This window comes from Dipteris shenzhenensis, chromosome 17 (genome assembly GCF_047967505.1).
Source record: "Dipteris shenzhenensis isolate YYH24624 ecotype China chromosome 17, Dip_SZ_1.0, whole genome shotgun sequence".
Taxonomy (NCBI): Eukaryota; Viridiplantae; Streptophyta; class Polypodiopsida; order Gleicheniales; family Dipteridaceae; genus Dipteris; species Dipteris shenzhenensis.
Genome location: NC_141612.1, coordinates 34,057,856 through 34,082,230, shown reverse-complemented (window position 1 = coordinate 34,082,230; position 24,375 = coordinate 34,057,856). Strand labels below are relative to the sequence as shown.

The 24,375-nt window shown below is 41.3% G+C and overlaps 1 pseudogene; it reads right to left on the bottom strand.

The window, feature by feature from the left end:
• Positions 1 to 20,369: 20,369 nt before the first annotated feature.
• Positions 20,370 to 21,326, bottom strand: LOC147892020 (chitinase 2 pseudogene; annotated as a pseudogene).
• Between the last annotated feature and the right edge of the window lie 3,049 nt (positions 21,327 to 24,375).

Genomic DNA, 24,375 nt, shown 5'->3' with positions numbered 1-24,375 from the left:
CGACATTGATTGTGCTTTCTAGATCTATCATTGTACTTTTTAGATCTACAGCATTGATTGGTTGTTTGTAGGAACTTGGCTAAGTGAATGAGGAGAAACCTTGAGTTAGGAATGGCCGTCATGGATCTTTGGCATATGGGAAGTTTATCTTCTCGCTTAGCGCTGCTATCTTTGGCATATGGAAAGTATGCTTCTTCATGATTCTAAAACTGGGATGCTGTGCTTTCTAGTTTGAGATTTTTCTTCCGCAAGGCTAGTAATGCCATGGCCCATATGCATAGAAAACGTGGCTTGTTGGATGATTCTTTCCATCATGTCCCAAGCTTGTCTTTGCATACATACCCATTGAACTTGCAAATTGTGGATTGTGAAGCTATTTTATGATTTGTCACTAATTATATGGAGGGGTTTTACAGTCTAGAGATCCATGTTCCACAGTGCCAAAAGAGATGGCTTGATGAAGAGTCCAAAAAGCCAAAGAGACAACAACGCCCGCTTCCCCAGCCCCCTTCTGGTGTAACCAATATTGAGATTATTGGAAGCAGCAACTTTGATGTCGACTCCTTTAATGAACTGTGAGTCTCCTTTATTGATTTTCAAAAACCCTTGTTTTAAAAATGAATTTAATGGAAGTGGGTTTTCAATAGAAGTTGAAGTGTAATCATGAAGACTTTTTCTTTTGGAATGATGTCTTTTATCATACGGCAGTCCAAACAATAAGTACTATGAACTAGAAATGCAAGTTGTGTTTCCAGGTTTTCCCATTGTTGCTTCTTAGATAAAGCTCAGCATTGGATAAAGAGTATATATGTTAAGCTTCTGTGTTCGGGTCAGGTTATCAGCCATTCAAGCTTTCGGGTCAGGTTATCAGCCATCCAAGCTTTAGATTTGCGTGCTTCTCTATGAGCTTCAATGACCATATATAGTCTTAGACAACACCCTCTTGCACAAGCATGCTCTCCTACTAACTGTAAGTATGCACCTGTTGATGCTACACATTGTTGAGGCTGTCTCAAGACTGAATTCATGATCTGCCCCTGAATGGGGCCTTGTATAGGGCTGGAAAGCCAAGCCCTTCCATTGACTTGCCCACGACGACTCATGCAGCCAAGGCACGACTCACATGTGGGTATGGAGCTCTAGCTTGACTAGAGAGACAGTTCTTTCTGGAGTAGGTCCAACCATATGATACGGTTGATCTCATCTTTCGGGATTTGTAAGGATAGGGCATCCAAGCTGTACTAGAAGAGAGGGAGACAGTCCATCTGAATGCCCTCACTGGCAAACCATCTAGATATGCGTGTGTACCAGGCCGTGCCCTCACTAGTCATCTAGATGACTCTAGTGCCAACCTCGGTAGTCTCTAGAAAATCATAAAGGCTCCGTGAATGATATATCCTGTAGTAGCCACTAAATACTCTCTGTTTGAAACATCTCTAAGAACAATCTGTGTGATTGAGATGGAAGCCCTAACAGGAACACATCCTTTCTGCACTATTCAAGGGTTAACCTTTAGAGATCTGGTGAACCTCCATTGTCGTGCTTCAGTGGTGCTACTCTTTGATGTACTGGAAATTCTCGACTCTCTGATTCAAAACAAATGAGTTCTTTGATTTGTTGATGTAAAAATCATGTGTTACTGCTATTTTTAAACTCTCCACATGTATTACTCACAGAGCATATACAGCATGGGAAGGGACATTAGAGCAATGCCCTTATTGTGATCGGAAATTTCGTCCTGAAGCATTCAAGCATCATCAGAGAAGCTGCTCTGCAGAGAATCCCACTAAAAAGGCTGGGACTGGACTTAATCATACCGCACTTCGGAATCACATTGCACCTGGCATGGTTTCAGGAACACATCATGGTCCAAGTAAGATAATATGTGGATAGTAAGCTTTCAAAAAGAGGGGACGAAGAGGATACATTTTTTCTTGAAGGCACATTTTTAAGATGACGTGCTCCTATGCAATAACGAATTGAGCTTGTCAAATATAGTCTTTATGTAGTTTTGTCGGATTTGAACCAAACTTTCTACGGCTCTTACTTCTAGTCACTTGGATTCCCTTGCAAAGTTTCATGTGTATCAGACACCGATTAGAAGGGCTTATTTTTTATAATTCCTCAGTCCTTTTATGCTCTAATGATTAGACTTACTTGGCCATGTTGCTATCCAACAAGCCCGTCTGTTGACAACTTTGCACACGAAAATTTTCCAGAGAACCTCTCTGTTGGAATGATTGTACAAGAAGGCGAGGCTTCAGCAAAAAATTAAGGTTAAAGTGTGGCCCTGAAAAGACCAACACTTCCACTGACAAAAGACATAAAGCTGTAAGTTTCTCAAGAACCTGAATAGCAAACACCGTATAAAGTCTTTCATGCCTTCCTTCTTTTGATTTGGCCTTTAGGCAACTAATACTATGAATTTCTATTGGGAAAGGAACTAATTGCTTAAGTAATTCCAATTACAAAACTGCTCTCAAAAATCTCCATCTTAATCAGAGTGGTATTAAAATGACAAAACAAAAGGCTGTATACAGTTCATAGTGCAACCTGAGCCTTTCCTTCTATGTCGTCTGCTGCTTCCTGTCTTCGTGCTTATTTGCTGCAGCCTTTTTGCTCCAAATCTTTTCACGTTTCTTTTGATTGTGCTTTCCTGTTCATGTGTGATGTTACACAGCCTCGTTTCTCTGATTTGTTCTTTTCTTTGAACTGTTTGAGGTTAATTTATTCAGTTTTCCCCTCCGCTGTTCATTTGGTTTGTGCTATGCTATTTTTCATTAGTTATGTTAGCTTTAAAATTTTATTCCACACGTGCGCGCGCATGAGAGAGAGAGAGAGAGAGAGATGATATCAAGGCTGCTAGGAAGGATGGGAGGGTGTGACCCCCATGAAGGAGTTTAAATCAAAACCAAAAGACCCTCAGTCTAAAACTGATGCATGGCTGTTTATTGTCTTATTTTTCAGACTACAAAGTAGGTACCTTTTAATAACTCCCATGGACATTAATAGGCTTTCTTTCTTTCTTTCTCAACTTTGAGCTTCTTCCTTCCCTTCAGAATCATGACTTGGGTCTGACCACCATGCCTCTTGTTGTCCAAGTCAATAAGAGTTTCGATGAAGCCAGTAGCTCTAGTTGCTGCACTCAATCTGTACCCAACTTGAGGACTTCCCAAGCTTTCATTATGTGTACCGATTCTTGTATAATTTTTTGTCTATAGGAAGCCTTCTGTCCGATCTTTCTCAAGTACCTTTTGGTTCTCTCACTCACTCCCCCAACATCATTAGAATTTCTTGGCATAAGCTCTCTCTCTAACCATTACGACCCTAGGATATCACTCCAGCAGCAAAACAGTCCCACCGTAAACGCCAAAATTCTGTGGTGGGGAGCCATAGTCTTTTGGAAGTATTACTAGTTGCCCAAGGGCTGCTAAGGCTATGTGAGCTGGGATATTGTGGTGCAAGCAAGTAAATTAATACTTTTGACAAATGTATATGGCGAGGGGTGAAGGTACAATAGTGAGAGTGAGCAAAGTGGGACACAGTATGAAGGTTCTGTACAACTTGAAAGCAACAAACATGTGCTTACAAAACAATAGTACGCATTCTCTTGCAACCCACGTGCAGCTCCAATCACTCATAGTATAACCTAGATACCAACGTTATGTGGCCAGACTATTTCACCCTTGGAGAAACCCTTGGAGAAGAACCGAGGGCATCAACGGAAAATTTACTAATAGAGCCCACCCACCTAACATATCTACATACTTGGACGAGCCCAGATCCGTGGCATACTTCATCTCCAGATATAGATTCAATATTATTCTTCCAGCTACCAAAAAAAGTTAGCTAATAGGAAAGCTCCAGACACACAAGGGCTAGTAGTGGAAATGTTGACATGGGGAGCGAGAAGACAAAGAAAATACTTACCAAGCTTATGAATACCTAATGGCAAAGTTATATGGCACTATACTTGAGCAAAAAATCAGCAAATGGGCGGAGGAACAAGGAGTGAGGGTGCCATCCCAAGCAAGATCTCATCCCAAACACTCGACAATTGATCATCTGGTTGCCATAAGGGCTGCAACTAAAGGAGCCAAACGTAAGAAAGAGGTTGTCTACTGTTGTTTTATAGATTTCAAGAAAGCCTTCACAGTAGCACGTAAGAAGTTATGGAAAAGATTGGAGAAGCTTAAAGTCCCTCAGGAACTCAAGAAGCCACATATCAACTCTATGAGAGGGTTCTAGCAAAGTTAGCACAGCCGCTAGTGGATAGGCCATGCTCCAACGGAAAAGCTATAATAAGCAGTGATAAGGGGTCGAACAAGGTTGCCTCGTCTCACCAACACTTTTCGGTCTTTTTATCAATGATTTGGAGGAGTGGATTAGAATACACATCAAGCAAGGTGTTCGGATTGCAGGGTACACTTTGCTTATGCTAATCTATCTAGATGATGATGTATTTTCGCAAAGAACAAGGAGAACCTGCAAGCACATTTGGATCCACTAAGAGAATTCTGCAAGCACTCGGGAATGCAGGTCACTATAGATAAGACAAAGGTAGTCGTGATTAGGACACCTAACAAACAAGTGGATGTCACCTTTCAAGGGGCCCCTAGAAACAGTCAACACATATAAATTTCTAGGATTGAATTTCACAAACAACTACAAATGGAATGCATGTGTGGAAAAGAGGATTCTTGGAGGTTTGAACTGTTTATATAGCTTCCAAAATAAATGCAGGAAGGCACATCTGTGGAATCTGGAAATGAGAGAGTTTCTGTACACCATGCTAATGCAGAAAGTATTCCTTTACGGATCCCAGTTGGGGTACCCGGCTCTCGAAGATATACTGGGAAAGAATAGAAACTATACATAAACAATTACTGATAGGGGAGTTAGGGGTTAAGGCACAGACACCCTATCCCATCCTACTAGCTGAAACAGGAATGATACGTTTAGAAGGGGAAGCATTTTGTCAATTCATGGCTTGCCTCAACAGAATTGAGAAGATGGACACAAGTAGGAAACCACACAAGGCGATGGAAGTTACACAATCATGGGTTGGCACAGAGATGGAATGAAGTGGATGAAGTCATGGTATACCAAAGCTTGTGTGCTAGTCCCAATATCTTGTTGCGGTGTTCCAAACTCTCTTTCAAGTAGGCCCTAGCTTTTTGGCTGGCTGCTCCAGCAGATTGTTTAGATTACCTTTCCTGTCCCCGTAACCTTCTCTGATGTGTGTGTAGGCTCTACGTCTTAGGAGTACATGCTGCCCATTTTCCACCTCCCCCATGGGGCAGATTTTGAAGGTTCTTTCTGCTTTGGGGATCTTGGGTCTTGCCCATCTACCCTTTTCCACCTCGAAATCATGTGAACTAGTTCTGATTTCACAGATTAGATGCCTTTTAAATATTGATGTGTCTTCCCCGAGGTATTTCTGTATTCCATAGCTGTCCATTGGGATAATTTCTTGTTCTTTCTTTCAGCTTGTCGGATTGCCGAAGAAGCCTGATTTGTATCAGGTCACAAACAGCAGTTGAGGCCCCCCGTTTGCCCCCAAGAATAGGTTTTCTATCTCAGAACTAAGGTCACAAAGGGCCGCTTTGGTAGCGTGAATCTAGGATTGAGACGAAGGCTGTAGTCGCTATTGTAATGCAGACCTGCGAGGCCTCTCCTCCTACCCCAATTGGTATATACAATCAAGGATCTTGTTTACACACAAGTGCAAATAATCAAGAAGGAAGTGATTGAACAGGTGGACACAGGTAAATAAAATTAACATTCAGGCTGAGATTAAGGAGCACAAAGCCAGGCACAGCAATGCACTAAAGATCTGGATAGAAAGCCTTCTTGAAGGTTGGTTCGATGAGCAGGATATGTATAGTGAGACCCTGGCACAAATTAAGGAAGCCATCCCTAGCATCGAATTGCTAGAGGAATATGAAGATGGAATACATTCACCACCACGTATATTTGCCACTTTGGAGGGCATGCCATAATCATACCAGCACACAGGATGTAGCTCTCGTACTTCTTGCTGTAGATACTTAGGGGCAGACAATGGACTGGTTAAGGCTACCTTGTTGGTATGTCTGCATAGGGATAAGGTGTCGAGGCAGCAACTGTAGAGTATAGGATATTGCCAACTGGGTCAAGGCTGAAGGAGAGTTTGAAGAGCATGGGTGCTCCATCTTGGCCATGGTGTCTGATTGCACCCCTTAGCTGACTAACCCTCGGGGTTGGGCTGGGATTTTGGACTAGCTCAGGGTGGAAGAGAGAAAGGAAAGAGTGGAGACGAGGGGGGGAGCACGTGAGGGAAGGGAGCAATTGAGAGGAGCTGTGGTGAGGGAGAGCAAGTGAAGGAAGAAGGCAAGGAACATGAAGTAGTTAGTAAAGCCGCCTAGAGGAGCTCTCCACTGTTCTCTTGATGCATCTCGATCAATGACTTTTATCAATGGCCAATTCTTCAGTGGACTTGACCTTTACAACTGAACTCTGCCAACATCGTCCATGTTGTATTCTGGTCACTTCCAGCTTCTATTGTGATTATGTTGAATTCTTGTAGACCATCCATTTCCAATCAACAGGTGAGCTCGTACCTCAAGCCTCTCTCACTCTCACTCTCCCCCTCTCCCTATACGAATGATCCCCCTCTCCTCTCTCACTCTCCTCCCTCTCCCTATACAAACGATCCCCCTCTCCTCTTTCTCCCCTATCTTCACCTACTTTCCTTCCCTTATCTTGATCAACTGGCAGATTTTCTATTCAAAGCCAGGATTCTCCTCCTCCATTGGTAGATGTCCCTACGATGTAAACCCTCATCTCCAAACTGTTATACATTAGCTCGCTCCTTGACGCCTCTCGACTATGTCGTTCTATTAGGAGACTTCACCATCCTTAGGTGATGCTTTGGTTTCTCCACTTGCACCAACTCCTTTGTTAGTGTCATAACTCCTCCATGTGGAGTATATCGATGTGCGAACTCTTTGGGAATTCAAGGTACCTCGGCCCCGGTCCTCTTTGGTACCCTACATCACTAGGAGCCACTGAGCTATAATGGTCATCGGTCTGAACCTCGGTCATCAGCTTAGGTCAAGTTGCATTGGCCTGAACCAGGTCTGGTCATTGGCTTCAAGTCTAGTCATCAGGACAGAGCGAGGAACCCTGGTCATGCTAGTGGGGACAGGTGGAGGTGACTAGTCATCTTGGCTTTACTTTCCAGCATCTTGAGGATGCGTTGAAGCTCCTTGTACTTTCCTTATATTCTGCACATCCTTGCCTGTAAAATGGCTGAATTCTTCTAGTATTTGCTACTAGCGGCTTCTACCATGGTCAAAGCCTATGTATGGGTATCAACGGTAACATGCACTTTGCACGAAGATTGGTCATGTCACACAAGTGTGCCTGATGTAATTGTAGAAGTTACTTCTCTAGCTACAATATTTAAGTGTCATACTCAGCTTGCAAGGAAGCAAGAGTGGTTGAGGTATCGGCTAATGTCTTTGTGGCAGAATTGAGGACCCTCTGGAGTTGATCCTTTTCATAATGTGCAGCTTTTCATTCATCCTGAAATGTTTTTTGTTGAGCCGCCCATGTTTCTTTCTTGCTCTTAAGATTTGGAAATTCACTTTCCTGAGACTTGTTGATCTGTTTGCAGTTCCCAAATGCGTTTATCACGCCCTCCTTCTCTTGTTGCAGCTCACAAACTTGTTTTTCCTAAGCTGCCCACGTACTTAGTAGTTTCATCTTTTGAGCCTTTGATTGTTTTTCTTTCTCTTGTGCTTGCCCCTCCAATTCCTTTATCTGGTTGAGCTTGAGATAGTTATGTTTCATGAAAGAGTACAAGGTAGTGCTTGACTGGATGAAACTATCATCCAAGATGCAACTGACCTTGTGAAGGGAGCGCTTTGTCCAAGCATATTTGTCTACCAATCAGAGGCGATTGGTATTTTGTATACCTCCCCCAAATCACAAAATCCTACCATCTTGGCCCTCTCCTCACCACCACCAAGGTCATCAGCTTGTACAAATGTAGCAGTGTCCATGAAGTGGCCACGACACCCAGGCGAAAGATGCTAATCGTTAGGCAGAGTGCATAAGTGAATACTTCATCCAAATCTTCTTCTACCAAATTGGTCTGTTGGCGTTGCTGATTCATCAAATAAAGAAGCTTCTGGAGGTGTTTTTGAGGATAAATTGCCTTGGTCAAACTTCAAAGTGACCTAACTGATTTGTGTTCTGATGCCATGCATCAAATGAATTTTTTGAAATTGAAGGGAAATATTCTTAACCAAGAAGATCCGGATATGTGAACACAAGTTCAGATGGTCATATTCTACAAAGAGAGTTAAGGAAAGTCTAGACTAATAGTAGAAATGAGCGTGGTAGAGACAAGAGGGATGATGGAAGTAGTTGGGGACGGAAGGGAACACTAGAGGTGAGTAAAGGAGGACACCTATAATCGAAGTACTACAAGTTCATCCTGTTCATCATCGGGAATTGGAACATGATTTTGTGGGATGCTAAACCTGAACTAGGTGCTCTGTCCCCATAGGATGGGGCACCTTCTTGTCTCTTTGGCACTCTGTGTTGTGACCCGTAGTAGTCAAGTAACGTATCCTTGGCTATTTTGGGCTCATATTTCCAGTTTGAAGCCATGAGAGGGAAGGGAATTCACAAGGGGATTTGAGGGATGGAGAGGGAGATGATGGCAAGAGAGGGGGTTGGAGGTTGGAGGACTAGAGCAAAGGGGCAGGGATTTTGAAGGGACTAGTGGGGAGAGGTTGCCTATATGGAGTGGGATATCTAAGTGGACTGGTAGGGAGAGCTTGCCTGTGTACGGCCAAACAGAGAGGGGGGGGGGGGGGGGGTAGAGTATTCAAGGGTTTTTTGTTTTGTTTTCAATGGAAAGGGCCTGGAGGCTAGGTGAAAGACAACTGTACAGCAAGGCCCACGGGGATGGGTGGGAGAGTCGGTACAGAGAGGGACTACGATAGAGTGTAGGGGGGTATGGGAAGGCTTTACGATAGATAGGGAGGGCGTTGATGGCATTGTAGAGGGGTTAAGGGGCTGTACGGGCAAAGACAAAGGGGAGTGTATCCAATGGAGGGGGGTCAAGCTGCTCTGTGCGATTATCAAGGGGGTTATGGTTAGGCAAAATGTAGAGGAAAAGGGAAGCAGCGGGGGCGGGAGCAGGGGGAGGGGGGGGGGCTGGCTGTTCCAATAGACCCTTCAGATTATTGCTTCACGTGCTGGGGGTTGTATGGTAGATAGGGAGAGAGGGGTCTAAGGAGATTCAAACAGGGACTGTGTGGCAAAGAGAAAGGGGTGTATGGCTGAAATAGGAAGAGGTTTGAGGGGGGGGGAGGGGCTGCACGAGAGATAGGGAGGGGGACTGAGGGAATTCATAGAGGAGTTGGGTGGCTGTAGGAGAGAGGGAGGGTGACTGGCTGTCCTATACGGTCAACAGGGGGAGGCAAAATTAAGGGGGATGGGAGTGGGTGGGCGTATGAATGATACTTGAGGTGCTCTACCGCAAGGAAATAGATAGGCACGGGGTTGAGGGAATTTGAAGAGGTCACAACTCACAATGCAGATCTCAAAGTGATAAGTAGGTGCCCCATCTGGTGGGGATCCAGCTCCTGGTTTAGTCCAAGCATCCCACAATCTTGTTCCAATTTTGGATGATGAACAGACCTTCTCAAGAAATTGTGTGACCTTCTTTTCATGGAAACATTGACTCCACACATAATGCAGAGTTTGAGTACCATCCATCTCCGAACTCTGGAACCCAGGAGGAGGGACACTTGGACAGAGAGTCCCAGTCATTGTTCATCACATCACTAGCTCCATTTGCATCTTTAGTCCGACACTTTTTGAGTCACATTTATTCCTGTGCATGACCCCAACATGCACTTGTCCACAATTACTTTTGAGATAGATATCGACACTATGTATCGCACCACTTTTGATGCCATTTCGTTCCTGCCTATGGATGAGTCGCTCTTCAAGGAGTTCATTTCATCCTATGACCTTCGACACTATCTTTTTCCTCAGCTCCAGATAGGTACTCACTCCCACTGTGGTGTCTGCTTAGGGCCTCGTTCACTTCCTTCTAGCATCTAGAAGCTTTACTGGCTCCCACAAAATCCATACACAAGGGTAATGTCCTGACACTAGAGGATTTCTTGACCAGGTATTTCTTTTATGATATCTATTCTATAGTAGATCATTACTATCTCAACAAAAGTTATAAACTTGCTTTGGTGGCACTTTTTAAAGTATGCACCATTCGATTTTTCCAAGTTCTTCTGTGAGAGCTTCAAAAGTACAATCAGGAAATGATGTGGTCGGCGGGTCGAGACAACGGGCTACACATTCCTCTTTTATTATCCCTCTGTTCATTCCATTGCAGCCTTTCATTTCAACTACCTCTATTATGTCCTCTGCCACTACTCTATCATCACATCCTTTATCTCCTCTCTCTGCCTCCATTCCGTTATCATCTTCTCTCTCTGTTGTTACCCAATAGCTTGCATTATCTTCTCTACTTTAATTATAGCAGCTCTTCTAGAGTCTCTTCTGTCCCTGATTTCTTCCACCATCCCTCTTGTCTCTAAGATTCTCATTTCTACTCATCTAGACTCCCCTTAACTTTCTTTGCCTTCACTACACTCCCTTAGAACTACCCCTTCTGACCCTTCAGTGGAGATTTTGAGTGGAGAGCTTGCCTTTAGTACAACCAAACAGAGGTGGGGAGGGCTATAGAGGATTGAAGATAGAAAGGGCTTTTCCTATTTCCAGTGGAAAGGGCCTGGAGGCTAGGTGAACCAGAGCGGAGGGGAGAATAAGGCCCAAAAGGGTGGGTAGGAGAGGTGGAACAGAGAGGGGGTATGATAGGTATTCGTAGGGGAAACAGAGGGAGGGGGTAGTCTTTACGGTGGGTTGTAGAAGGGTTAAGAGGGTTCTAAAATATAGGCAAAGGGAGAGTATACGGGGGCTAGGCGAAATAGAGGGGGCTTAGCTACTAGGATGCTCTCTCTCTCTCTCTCTCTCTCTCACACACACACACACACACACACACACACACACACACACACACAAGGGGAGGGTGTGGTTAGGCGAAATAGAGGGGGCTGAGCTACTAGGATGCTCTCTCTCTCTCTCTCTGTCTCTCACACACACACACACACACACACACACACACACACACACACTCACACACACACACACACACATGGAGGGGGACTAATGAGATGGATTATGGGGCTGTATGAGGGGGGAAGGGGGGCGGTGGGGGGTGTGTCGCAAACCTCTTAGCCATTTCTCACATCATTCCTCTATACTTTCGGACACAAACCCACGGAGACATCCATTCTTTTCTACTTCAAAAAGAAAAACCTTTGAATAAGTGTTTCCTTATTATCTCCACTTGGCTAACCATCACAACTTGGTTCCCACAAGATCATTTTCCTCACCATGCCGTATTTTTCTTCTATTGATCCTCATTTCATTGTCCATAGCTTTTGCCTTCAAATATTGGCTAGTAGACAAGAAGGATGGAGCTCAATTTCATTCACTACAAAGATAGGGCAAGTCTGACATTGTTGAAATATTCACGCGATAAAGTCACAAGAGAATGCATATGGAAGTATCAATATATCTCTACGATCCCATGGCATATGTAGAAATCTATGATCCCCAGGCATATGTAGAAAAAACAAATATACATGACATATGATGGTTACTCTTCCCAACATTAACTATTGTCTCCACTTGTTTCCATGTTTTAATGATACTATCATGAATTGCTCTTTAAAGGCGCTCTGTGGTTTCTCTTTCATTGCAATTAATTTAAAGTTGTTTCCTTCACCTCCTTCATCTCAATCAGAAATCACAACTACACGATAGTATAAGATGTACACCATATCCCACTAAAGAGGAAGATGTGCATTCAAAGCTTGTCACAATAATTCTTAGAAATGAAGATAGGATGGTTGGGACAAAAGATAAAAGAGAGAGAGAGAGACACAACAAGATTTCAGGCAAATTTAACTCTATGGACTGTAGTAGAAAAGGCGTTTGGAAAATAAAAAACTTCATATTCACTGATCTATAAATGAAATGTCTCTTGTAGAGCATGATCCATAGATTGTGTACCATTAAAGGTAGTGACCATGTCTCTTGGTTGTGCACTGAGAATCTCCTGAGCAAGAATTGTATATGATTGCATTTTTAAAATTTGCTACTTGGTAACATGATCCACCCCCATGCTCCATTTGGGATTGATTTTATTTGAAAATAAAATACGTAATACACCTCATATGGCATGATAAATGGTGATCCTTGATGGTATTAGATTTCACGGTCAATCTCATGGAAATGTTTATTGTTTGCAGCCCATATTCATCCACTTTCATGGTCGCATTTCTTTCTAGTATAATGTGCTTGAATTAGTTACATATACTAACACAATTGTGAAGGATCCAAAGTCAGGATTCAATTTTCTTTTATGTGGATGAAGTATTAGAGCCAAGCCATGGATGGGTTTTTGTCAAAGTAAGCAACTCAATCTTGGTTTACCATCCCCAAGTCAATAGACTCCATTAAAACTTGATACATATTAATTTAAGGTTAGGGGATGTATAGGTTGTTGTACCCGAAGGACCTTCGGCCAAGTCATAGAGAGTTGAATCTATGCACTCCCTTATCTTTAACCTATTAACCACGGATACCCAAAAAAAAAAGGAGAGGACACGTGGCAGCTTCGAGGAGAAGAGCCTGCCACGTGTCACAAAGAAGGAGCTCTTGGATGGAGGGGGAGGAGGTGGAAAGACAAGAGGCAGCTTTAGGAGCAAGGAGGAGATAGAAGGTCAATGGAAGGAGGAGATGGAAGGTCACCTTCAGGAGGAAGGAGGAGATGGAAGGTTAATGGAATGAAAGGAGGAGATGGAAGGTCTCAAAGCCATGGGTTAAGACTTAGCCAAAATTTAAGAATCAAACATCCACCTTCAGATGGGGAGTGGTTGAGGATGGTCATGCATCTTTGCTTGTGGAAAGCACGGGTTCAATACTCGTCTTTAAAACTTCATTACCTACAATAGGTGAAGTTAAGGAGACTTTTGATATGGAAGTAGGATTTCAATATTTATGCAAGCATCATGAGTGAACATGTTTATAATTTTCATGGTCATGAGTGAACATGAATAACACTTGGATTCGAAGGATTTACTATTCAACTTTCATTGATCCCAAAATTATGTGGACTTGGAACATCGTTATTGTAAATATGTCTAAACAAAAATTTCAAATAGTTGCTTGGATGATAGTATATTTGGTCTCTCTAGGCATATTCAATAATTTTGGTTATTGGAACCTATCTTCTCTGAGAGAAAACACAAGAATTCCCTTCTAATCTCCATGTACAATACCAGCATTACCATCTATGAGAGACCACACAAGAATCCCTATTCTAATCCTAGTCCTTTTATTCTATGAATAGCTTGCAATGCAACATCATTGCAACCATCCAAAAAGTTCAACAAGACTACATCAATTATATGGAGAGATAATTTATTTATTCTAGCTAACAGTACAAGAGTACGCCAATTATAAGGAAATTGAATTTACTCATTCTTGCTTTGGTATGAGAGTATCCACATTGTCCAACACACAAAAGTGGGCTTGGTGTAGCATGATGGGAGAAAGATAGATGTGAGTGCCTCTTTGATATACTTCATCGTGTACTTCCTTAGCTAAGGTAGGTCTATGTAACTCATCAACCACCCTTGAGTGAAGAGTCTCCATTGTCTTTTAGGCCACAACCACCATCTTTAGAATTACATGTCCAGACTCCACCAATCTCCAGTTGTCCATCACATCATCAAGTTGTGGTATCCAAATTCTCCAAATCCATGGTTTGTTTTAATGATCTCAACAAAGTTTAATTTTGCCTAATTCACTCATACACGTATTGCCTTTTAATTTTTAGCATTTGTTATAGTTCTTAGAGATATATGGCATCACTGAGGAATCCGATGCGTACTTTCAGATGGAGAATACTCATGCATCATACTTTCAAATGTAAATAGGAGGTGTCAGGCTACTAGACATTTAGTGATGCTATGGTGAGCAAGGCAAAATATGATACATTTATCACCCAAATAGTAAAGAAGTTGTCAAGGAAGGTGATCTACTGAGTAGTAAATTCTCTAATCAAGAGCTGCTAAGGCCGACACTTGAACTCTCTATATGACTCAAGGCTTAGCCTGATTCTAAGCTCAAGCATATGGTCTCAATTCCATACCAAGATGCTCATAATGATTTGTCCCTGTTGTTGCTAAATGTGGTTTTGTGTGAATATCTCTCTCTCTCTCTCTTGGTTTTTTGTCTGTCTCTCTCTCTCTCTAATCTCAAAGTTTTTGGCAATTAGATATTTACTAATATTTGAGAGGTAAGCGTGTTTCTACAAGGCTTGACATGTAGGTGTCTTTTACATTTTCACAGAGTCAGGCATTTGCTAGTTGTATACTCCCCCATCCTAGTTGTTAGCCTTTGTTCTAGATGTTTCCTAGACAATGAGTTGGTTTCATTGGATGATAGCTAGTTTTTTCTTGCTCTTTTCTTCCATGATCATCACCACACAAACAACTGATTTGTATCGCTAGTTTTTTCAAGAATAAATCGAAGTTCTTTTCTATGAAAAAAACCTTCTCACAATTACAAGATACAAAACTCTATTTGTGTATTTGTGGTAGCATTGATCATTAGTGGCGGTTTCATGCAATCCTCTCTCTCTCTCTCTCTCTCTCTCAGGTGAGAGCATGAGGGCATTAATATAGGGGATAGTTAAAATGAGATAATGTATGAGGGCATTAATATAGGGGGATAGTTAAAATGAGAAAAGTTAATATATCGATAGGGGGATAGTATATGCATATCTTATCTAGTTGTTAGAGCCACATTTTCATTTATTTAGTTCCTCTCTTTCTCTTGGTTTCACTCTTGTTTGTTGATATTAGCCATATTCCTCTCTCTCTCTCTCTCTCTCTCTCTCTCTCTCTCTCTCTCTCTCTTTGTGTGTGTGTGTGTGTCTCGCATGCACGCGCGCGTGCGCACACATACACACACACACACATGCTGGCTAGTTGACACAAGTATTTAATCATACACATGCACACATACTCACATACACTGAGGATACACTCATACTATGTACTCTAGCTTATACACACACAACTATACTCAATCACAAATAAAGTTACTAACATTCTCAAATAAGCATTGTTTAGAGTTCACCTCTCCTATAGGCAGCTATTGTTGGTCTAATGATGCAACTATATGCCTCTAATATTTGCTTGATGTTACGACTATATGGCTCTTAACCTAGTCCTTTGTTCGATTACATTTAAAAATCATAATTATATCAACCTTAGAGTTATTTGTGAGGATTAAAGTAGAAATAATTGGCTAGGGAATTCTCCAACTTTGATAGATTCGACTAATACCATATACTCTAAGAGTTTAACCAAGAGCTAAGTAATTTTATTTATTTGATGGTTTTGTGCCTACTAATACACTTATAATATAAGATCTTAATTGTGGATTAATATAGCCACTAATTTGTACTCAATGTCCACCTTTCCAATAGAACTGCAACTCCAACACCTTGCCGGTACTAGGCATCAAGGCTATCGGCTACAATATTATGTTCTTGTTGTATGAGATGCTATGGACTTCTCTTCTTTATGTTGCAAACCCATAGACTTTCTCATTCCTGCTTGTACTTATGCAACCATATTGAGATGCCGGATGTTTTGAGCCACCCTAATCTCATCCCTTGTAGTTCTTGATAGGCTATGAACAAAAATTGCAAAATCCTCAGAAATCATCAAATCTCAGTCGGTGAAACTATGTATGACTATCCCACCGAGTGACGTTTTCGCCCTTCTTTTCCAAATTCTCAACTAAGGTTTGCTGCGTTTATTATACAAAAATGACCGACCAGCTTTCTCACTATGCACAAATTTTCCTTCTAACTTGGCTACCCCACTCCCTTAGGGATTTGCATGTGGGCCCTATCGGAATTGTACACAGCAGACTGTTATGAGCGGATATCAGAGTTAGGATGACTAGACTTTGCTTTAATGTACACAACCTACTTTATGAGGATATATATATTTCACATATGTCAAAGACTGTATATTAGTACTAGGATTTACATTTTTTTGTATGGAGATCAAGTTGAAAGAAATTTTTTTATCTCTGGTTATTTGGTTAGATGTCTATAACATTTTATAAAATTTGATGATCACCCACTTATCCTATAAAGGAAACTCACTTCTGGACTATATAGGTGTTCCAATTGCTGAGTAATTGTCTTTTTTTATTATTTTTGCCTAGAGTAATCATGTTTTTAATATTCATTATTTGTGACAATGATAACAAGTGTGTGGGGGATGCTTAGATACTGGTCACCCACACAATAATCTATTTGTTCTAACAAAGGTTGTTGTTTGGTTGGCTAGCAGGTATCTCGTAGGTATAGCTCCTCACTCCTCAAATAATTGGTGTAAAAGGCTTGGATACTCGGGCTTCTGCTGTAACCTTGTTCTTTTTGTATTTAAAGTTACTTTTTTTATTAATGTATTTAAGCAAGCTTCGTAAATTCTTTCATATGAAATATTATTTTGGCAATTCTATTCTAAATTGATTGTATGGTTCATATAATGATGGCATTCGAAAGGAAGGGTTTTTTAACTCAAAACTTGGAAAAAAATTAATTACAGTAGCAAGAGGGTTTTTTTGATGACCGATCATCTACCTATCAACTGATTTTGCCACGAAACCTCACCTGCACGAATAGTTTGAAAGTTAATTGCTGTTATGCTACGGCATGCTATGGTGATTATCCAAATTGATTTTGGAAGCGAAGAGTCACCGTAGTGCATGCCTTGCATGTATGTCCTCTTAGAAAGAAGGCTTGATTGCGACTGCAAGTCGCTTCTACCACCACCAAACCTTGTGGATCTAGGTCAAACAAGAACTAAAGTCATGGTTGGACTGCCTATAGACTACCACCAAACCTCACAACTGAAGCAGCTAGAGGCCAAGTGGGAGATATATAGAGTAGCAACAGCTAGAGTTCAAGTGGGAGATCCATAAAGCAGTAGTAGCTAGAGGTCAAGTGGGAGATCTGCAAAGGTAGATAGTAGGGACTAGAGTCCCTCTGGAGACCTCACCCTTGGGAGGTTGGAGGCACGTTTGGCTTGGCTCACCACCCTACAACTCCTTTCACCAAGGCTTTGCAAACTGAGGGTCGGTAGTAGGCCATGGCAATACTATATGTGTGCGTGTGTGAATGTGTGTGCTCATGTGTCTGTGTGTGTGTGTATGCATGCATCTCTCTCTCTCTCTCTCTCTACACACACACACACACACACACACTTACATATACATACACATAGACATATTCATATACAAATACAAATACATATACATATACATATACCAACACAAATACATATACATATACATATACATACACATACACATACACATACACATACATATACATATACATATACATATACATATACATACACACACACACACACACACACACACACACACACATTTACATATACATATGTACATATACATATACATATGCATATGCATATACATGTACATATACTTATACATATACATATACATACACATAGACATACACATAGACAAACACATAGACATATGCATATACAAATACAAATACAAATACATATACATATACATATACATATACATATACATATACATATACATATGCATATACCAATACAAATACAAATACAAATACAAATACAAATACATATACATATACATATGCATATACATATACAAACACATACATATACATATACATATATACATATACATATACATATACATATACACATACACATACATATACACATACATACATACATACATATTCAAACATTAACAAAATATAGTGGTTATGACCATTGAAAGAACATGGGACCCTGGATTTAATTTGATCAATGTAGACCATTGAATGCAAATCAATCATGATTATGTCTCTTGAGGCATGTCCATGGAGGGGTGTACCATGTTCATAATAATGCCTTGTTTGTGTACCATGATTCCCTCGTGCTTCTTTCTTGTTCTAGTTGAATTAAAGGGGTGCTATAGGATTCTTGCTCAAGTTGAATCCATTCAACAATAGCAAATGGAGGAAAGCACATACCAAAATTGATCAACTCCCATTTCTTAGTCAAGCAAGTTGTTGTTTTGTTTTTATGATATCATTTCAGATTATAATACTTTTCTTGCTACATCAATGTTTCCATGCCTCCTTGAGTCTTTCTCGAGTGGTGGGCTTTAATTTTTGTTAAATGTATGCTCACCATGTAATTCTATGGAGGAGATTAGTCAAGTTCTGCCATCGGACTTTTCAGCTCTTGCACTCCCTAATTGTTGTTAAATGTTTCTCACAACAATTTTCATGGTGGTGAAATGTTCGATAGACATGCCTTGCAATGGGAACAATCTGGAGACTTGTGTATACAAACACTGCTCTTATGTGCATGCCATTTCGCACCCTATATTTAGATATGTTTGTTGATCATGATAGGGATAGGTGAAGGGGAGAGGATGAGGCTAAGTGTGCAATAGAGAAGAGGACAAATGGGTAGTCTATTAAAGCTTCTAAAGGTAGTTGAAAAGGAGGGTTTGAGTATGGGGGGATGTTGAAATTAAGAATGCATTTATTGCTTCAAGATTTTTTACAATGGCTAGTCCATCGATTGAAAGACATTGAGGAGGTCTTTAGCTTTAGTACAAAGCCTACCAAAGCTTCAAGACACTTGATAGGCCTTCCCATAATTTTGCAGCTCATGGTGTGCATCCAAGTTTTCAATTAATGAGAGCTTTAAATTTGCAAAACCACACACACATCGCAAGTTTTCAATTGATTAAAGTTTAAAATTTGCAATTCTAGCCTGAACATTTTCTAGTTATTGTTCTTGCACTGATATCTGTTATAAACAATTCCAATGGATCATGATCACCCATAGGCTTAAGAAGGTGGCAAAACACAACCTTGATAATTGATGGCTATATTAAATAAAGATGACAACAAAAGAATTTTGTAGGCAAAGCTTATTGAATGGATGGACCAATGGAATTTTGTAAATCAAGTTTACTTGTGTTGTACAGAGGAATAGTAGACCTTGATGCGATGAAAACCATTTAGCCTGGCAAAAACACGTTCATATTCTACTCTATTGGAGTTCTTTATTCATGTTCACTTGTGAATGTGCTTTCTTTTTCTTTTTTCGTAATAGAGATATATTTTTAAATTTATTTTAAGTTTTCTTCCTTAGAAACTCCAAGCCACATCATAGCTAGGAGTACCCTCATCTAATGTACAGCCGTGTCATTCTCCAACAAGTGGCTTCACTTTAGCTACCACACTAGGAGCCCTTTTATATGGCTTTAATACCAACTTTTACATAAGTATGCAAGCATAGTATCAACCACATATGCCACAAACTTGTCCAACTAAAGAAATAAAAGAAGAGTGCAAAGTCTAGGTGGTCCATCCCATGTGGGAGCTTATCAAAAACCCATTCTTTAACAGAGATGTGCCTATTAGTCAAGAGAGTCCTATTTCTCTATCTATCCAAAATTCTATGCCTATATAGTATATTGCATGAGTCCAAGGTAGTACATAGTAGTGCATGAGTCCAAGGTCTTTCATGTTTAATTCGTCAAATAGAGATGGATTATTCATTGCTACTTGTCACTATAAGAATATCTACATACAAAACTTCAATTGTATCTCTATCATTGGAGGATGATATCCGGTTGATCTTCTCTTCAGCTCATAGTGTGCATATTTTGGATTTAGAATAGAATTCTTTCAAATGAAAGGAGATATTTAGGTGCACATGGACTAATCTAGGATGGGATTTGAGGGAATAAACTACGTAGTTAAGATGAATGGAGTATCGTGTGCATATGTCAATGAAGAAATCAAAATCAAGCACCTCCCCATGCCACCTATGTATATACATATGTACATACATACATACTCAACATATAATACCATGCAATCCCATAGGTTAACTGTTCTTTCCAATTGAAACTTTTCTTGTTCGATATTCTTTGATCGACTTCAGCCTCATCCAACAAACTGCTGATGAAGTAAAGCCCATCTTGAGAGACTCAAGATCTCACCAAGCGAAAATAATCAGCTGAAATAGCTTGAGGCATTTATGGGTGGAGCTCATATCTGCAGACGATCCCCTCCACAAAAATTTGGTCGAAGCACAAGCCAGTCCTTAACCTGCTGAAATCAGACCTTGCGCTTGCCTCTCATACTGGAACTTGGATGCAACTGAGGTATCGGCAGACCAAATAAACATCCCTGGCGGGTTTTTTGATGATCTCTGCAGCTGAGAATACGCATTGAGCATGTTTTTGGGGGTGAATCCACGATATTGGCGCCCATTATCCGTGCTCAAGCTCAGGAGAAGAGTGCCCCCTTTGTACACGGTTGCTGCCTGCTTCTCGTAGAATTGTATGATAGCCGCCACGCTTGCATCCGGATCGAGAGTGTAGAATTGGTAATTCACGTAGTCGATGAGGTTGCCGTGCGTTTTCCAGAGCGCGGCGTAGGGGCTCTGAACGTGTTCAAACGGAGCAATGGATGCAACTGTGATGACCTTACGCTGTTTCAGCTCGGTGACTAGCTGACCAATGCAAGCTGCAAACACAGCCGGCGAGGAAGTGAAGTGCTCGTAATCGATATCGATACCGTCCAGATTGTATTGCTTTATGATGGTTTCCAGGGAAGCGACAGCGTTTCCGACCCAGGATGAGACGCTCTCTGCCGTGAATTCTACATTCTGGTTCTGACCTATAGAATCTCCCCCAAGGCATACCATTACCTTAACATTTTTGTGCTGAGCCCTAATGGCTTGGATGGCGCTCGGCGATAAGGTTGCAGCGTCCCAATAGATTCTGAAGTTGCCGTTTGTAGAATGGAAGCGTCCGCCTGACGAAGCAGCATCGATTGCGAAGCTAAGAATGAAGTGAAATTCCAGGTCGCTGTATATAGGAAGATCTGTGAATCGCACACCGTTGTGAGAAAAACCGATGTATGTGCGAAAAACTTTCGTGGCAAGGCTTTTACTACATCCTTGATCGGCAAGAGCAGCGAGACCCACGCAGACGTTCTGTCCCACTTGTAGATTTTCGCATTGGATCAGCGGATTCAACTTTCGAAAATCTGACATGGAAAGATTGTTGGCTTGGGAGAGCCGATAGCAAGTGTCGGCAATTTGCAGAGTATGAAAGCGGCCACAAGTCGCGGGCTCGGTATCTTGCAGACAGGATGAAGAATGGGGATCAGCATGTCATTTTAAGGAAGCAGGTACTGAAGTTTAGGGGGAATGAAACCAATACGGGCATTAAGCTGCAACTACTGGCAAACGCAGCAATGCCAGCACCTAAAAACTTGAGAAAATTTGTGCTAGTACCACAACATAAAGGCAAATGCAACAACTCTAAGATGAAGGCAGCTGCAACAAGTCTCCATCAATTACAGAAAGACCATCAAGAGCTTATATTAATAAACAAAGACGCCGCCGAAACCTCTAGAACCCACATGCAATAACTCTGGATCGATTACAGAAAGAACATCAAGAGCTTATATTGAACAATGAATGATCTGCCGCAACGTTTAGAACCCAAGAATGCATGGAGACAAAGCTGCAAGTCCCACGGCATTAAGCTGCAACTACAGGAAAATGGAGCAATGAGAGCACCAGCTAAAAACTTGAGAAACTTTGTGCAGCAATCCTTAGTATCAGAACATAGTGGCAAATGCAAGAATTCAAATAACCAAGATGGAGGAACATGCAACAACTCGAATAACGAAGATGCAAGCACATGCAACAGCTCTCGATCGGTTACAGAAAGAAGTTAAGAACAGCAAGAGCTTATGTTGAGGATCGACCGTAACCTGGATCAGAATTCCCAAGAATGGAGACAAGTGCACGTACCGTGAGTACATGGAGTAGAGGCGTTGCCGAGGGCGAGAAGGACATGAAATGCTAATAGAAGTCGAAAGAAATCGAATGGGCGACGGTGGTGCATCATCGTGATGAGCGTTCAAATTACAAATTAATTATCGTTAGTGGTTGGAGGATCGGTGCAGTGAAATTCAAAGGCAGGAGCAACCCTTAAAAGGTGTACATACTACAATTTAGTTATTGTAGCTGAGACATTGATTATTGGGGACATCGTTACATTGCTTCTTGAGGAGAAACCAAGGATATTAAAATAGATCATAGATGATGAGCACGAGAAAAAGCCTGCACTTTATTTGACAAAGACGGACACATTTCATTTGACCAATTAATTTTTCCCCTAAGAAGAATGCCCCCTAGTGACTATGATATCATCGTGAGTTTCTCCCCCTTGTTCTGTAAATATTGACATTGTTTGTAAGCCAACCTTCAAACAATGCTTGGACTCACACACACATAGGGACTAAGGCCCCGAGCAAAGTAGCCTTAATAATAACAAAGAACCCTCCATTAAACAATGAAGGGAGGAGGCACCGAGGAATCATTCGAGAGAAAAAGGTAGAGATAATGAATGGATCCAAGGGGCCCATTAATTAGGGAGAGGGAAGAGAGGATTTAAATGGGGGAGTGGAGCCCCTTGCATGAATATATTAAATATACCTCATATAATACATCCATACATTGAACAAAGGTCCACCGGCCCACAAGCTTTAAAAAAGCTTAAATCTTAGACATGAAAAACCACGCATTCTCCCATAACCCTACAAAGAGTTTTTCCTAGCTCTTATCTTCCCATGTCTATCAAAGCACCCAAAGAAGCTAAAAATGGATAAATTTTCCAAAGCATTATCTTGCATGGATTATGGATGCATCGAAGCAAAAACAAAAGGACAATGTAATCCCACCTATATCTCCCACGAGGATTCTCTCTTGATTCCACATCAATGACATGCGTTTAAGAGACAATATTTTAAGAAGAAAGATATATTATAGTCTCTATACAAGGGAAGCCTTTTCATATACAAGAAAATGCATGTAATGATAATATATTAAAAATGATTTTCTTATAGTAGCAATTCATATACGTTAATCATATTCATGTAAGGAAACAAATTTTTAGAGTAGAGATGTATTGCATATAAGGGGAGTCCTTCCATATACAAGAACATGCATGTAGATATGACATATTGAAAGAGTTTTTTTTTTCCAGAGAATAAAAGAGTTTTCTTATATGGGCACCTCATATACAAGGGATTTCCTTAGCTTCATACAAATAAGAGCATGGACCATTCCCTAGAGTACATTTCAAGCTTCAAAGTGTCTTACGTAGAGTATCAATGCACCCAAATTAGGAATACATTATATCTCTCTTGGACTATCGATGCATCAAAACAAGAACATTGATGCATAATTAAAAGATCAAGCATTGTTTTAGGCTAATGGATGCAACCATTTTGGGAACAATCACTTTTAAGGGCATGCTCTAAAACCATGCAAAATATAACATCAGGGAAGAAATGGGGTCTCAAAAGGGCCTCATAAGGAATGGATTAAGAAATGGATTTAGTCCTAATGAAAGGGCCATGGTAGGGCCAAAAAATTCCTAACCCCCCCACCTAGCCCACCTCTTATACCTCTTGCACCTCTTACCCACCTCTTACTCCTAGGTGGGAGCAAACAAATTTGAATTTTGAATTTCCTCCCTCCTTCTCTCTCCTCCCTCCCTCCCTCCTCCTCCCCCCTCCCTTCCTCCCCCTCCTCACTCCCTCCTCCCCCTTCCCACCTAGTCCTCCTCCTTCCTTACCTCTCCCTCCTCCATGCCTGCTCCTCCTCCCCCTCTGCACTTGTTGGTCCTACCCCCTTCCCTCCTCCTCCATGCCTGCTGGTCCTCCCCCTCCATCCCTCCTCCTCCTCCTCCTTGCCCTCCTTCTTCCTGCCTCGTTCCTATGTGCTACTCCTTCACGTCTGCTTCTCCACACCTGCTCCTTCTCTACACCTCCTCTACACTCCTTTACTCATGGCACCATTGAGGCACCATTCCAAGTTGTCTCCAACAAGTACCAGGTTCACTTAGAGTTGAAGAATGAATATGCAAGTACATGTGGTCTAGGATTGAGGAGAGCTTCTGAGATCCACAGTCCTTTTTTGCAAGGAAAGAAGCATCTTGACCTTTGGGTAGAAGGATCCTTATATCCTTTAGCTCTTGCCTACCAAAAGAGCTCTCCTTTTCATACAATGCATGAGCTAGTTCAGT